The following is a 2,633-nucleotide window of genomic DNA, read 5'->3' on the forward strand; positions in this document are numbered from 1 at the left end:
TTGCTTTTCATCCCAAAGACTAAACTCTTATCTTGTCTTATTCTATGCCTATGTGTCTGTAAGACTTCTTTATGTGGGATATTTGACCCCTAAACTCTACAACTGAAGATGATATTACTTCCTATGAATGATGGGAATTTCTTTAAGTAATTATAATATAGTGGTGATGGCTTATGTTACACCATTCACATTCCTGGACTTAATCTTTTAGAACAACCAAATACAGTTAGCAGGAATTGGAGCTAACTTGGTTGTACAAGTTGAAACTGTACTTGAATCAGTGGTTCTTAACATATGTGTACGTGAGAGGGGGGAGGAGAGGGAGAAAAAGGAGGGGAGAGAGGGATGGAGGGAAAGAAGAGAGAGAGAGAGAGAGAGAGAGAGACAGAGAGAGAGAAAGATTTGCCTAGAAATCTGGTGATGCCTTTCTCAGAATGATATTCTTTAAAAAGATTCAAATTGAAGGATTTGCCAAATTTTGAATGTGCCATATATATATGTATATATATGTATATATGTATATTCACACACACATATATACACACACATATACACACACATACATATACATACATACATATATATGCATATATACTTTTTTCCCATCCAAGTTCATGGAGTCCCTGAAATCTCAGGTTAAGAATATCTTCTCTAAATAGACAGTTCTGAATTGTCTGTTTGGTTCATTGTGGGAGAACGGGACAATCAAACATCGGAATCATCTCCATGATGTAAGGTGATGCATCCTACAAGGAAAAGGATGATTTCATTGTTTTTTCCCTATAATAGGAGCTATTGGTCCAGATATCTAGCAGAGGAAAATGGTGAGCCAAGGAGGCTGACCAGAATCTACAGAAACCTAGAGGATGGCATGCCTGTTAAACCTATACTATCATGGGAGATTCTATCATGGAAAACCAAATAATACAAATTCTTCCTCCTGTGCCCCATTTTCCCTTGCCCCAATTGATTGGCCTTCTTAGTATAGCTATACCAGACGTACAGCAAAATCTCATTTTCAGGGGAGAAGTAGCATGATCTGGTGAGCTAAACACTGACACTAGTATCAGAAGACCTGATTTGGAATCTCAACTCTATCATTTATTAGCTATGTGACGGTGGGCAAGTCTTTTAAACTCTCTGAGTTTCAGTTTCCATACCCTTGAGTAAGTATAACGACATTTGTACAACCATCTTCAAAGAGCCATTATTGGGGGAAAGGCTAGAAAAATGTAATCTATCATTACTACACCATTGTAAAAGCAAATGTAGTTTCCTTTGACAGAAGTGACAGGTAAGATTTGAAAGATTCTTGCAATCCTTTAATTATTTTTTTAAATGAGCTCTCACATATTTGAATTTACTTATTTTTTGAAAGGAGGAGAGGCACTACTATCTCCTATCTTTATTTTAAATAGACTTCTTGAAAATTGCTGGTTTCTGTATTTTCAGAAAATCTTTTTTGATAGGATGACCTTGGCTCCAAACCACTGTTACACAGTCCTCACTAGGGTTCTGTGCCTGTGATAATGTTGATGACTGTGGTTGATGATGATAGCTAGCATTTCTATAGTAATTTAAAGTTTGCAAAGTACTTCACAGTAATCTCATTTAATCCTGACAACAACCCTGAGATGTAGATGCTATAATTGTCCCATTTTATGGATGAGGAATTTGAGGTAGAGAGAGAGGTTGAGTGATTTTCTAAGGGTCGCACAGCTAATAAGCATATAAGGACGAATTTGAACCTACATTTTCCTGCCTCCAAGCCCAGCACTCCATCCACTGTATTTATGTAAGCTAGATACCACCTTAGCTCATTGAAAGCTGACTCGAGACATTTACATTACTGTCAGGGCCCATGAAGCAGTGCCCACAGAACTTCCTTAACTCAGAAAAACTGTCCTGAGTAAAGCAGACATTTTAGTTTTACTTGTTAGTAACATCTCCAGGTCTTGGGCTGGATCTATTCAATATAGCTACATTCTCTTCTGTTTACATTAAGCTGTTTAAGGCATTAAATGTCAGACAAATCGAGATAAATAAGCTTGATTCTGAACAAGTCCCTGGGAATCCATAGTTCTAAGACCCAAGACAGATTCTTTGCTAACTGAGCCTGCAGAAGTATTCTCTCCTCTTTGTCCCCTTTCTGAGTAAATCAGAGTTATTATGTTTGTTTTGAAGACTAAAGAGGCATTAGGGGCAAAAAAACAAACAAACAAACAAACAAAAACCCCACTGAACCTAGAGTTAAGACATGGGTTCAAATTCTGCCTTTAGCACTTACTCCCTGTGTCACCCCAGACAAATCATTTAAACTCAATTTCATCCTCTGTAAGATGAGGCCTAGATGGGCTCTCAGTTCCTTTCTAGCTCTAAATTGTGACCTTATAATCCTTAGTCCTAGCTCTGTCATTCAATCTCTCTGAGCCTCAGTTTCTTCATCAAAATGGGGATTATTCTCTTATTTCCTATGTCTCGCAGTTGTTGTAAAGAAAGTACTTTGTAAACATATATATGAATTATATAAAATGATTTCTATTACACATGTGTATTATTCCTGTATACACATGTCTACACTCTGGGGTGTGTGTGTGTGTGTGTGTGTGTGTGTGTGTGTGTGTGTGTGTGTG

This window comes from Vombatus ursinus, unplaced genomic scaffold (assembly GCF_900497805.2).
Source record: "Vombatus ursinus unplaced genomic scaffold, bare-nosed wombat genome assembly UNPS02014813.1, whole genome shotgun sequence".
NCBI classification, from domain to species: Eukaryota; Metazoa; Chordata; class Mammalia; order Diprotodontia; family Vombatidae; genus Vombatus; species Vombatus ursinus.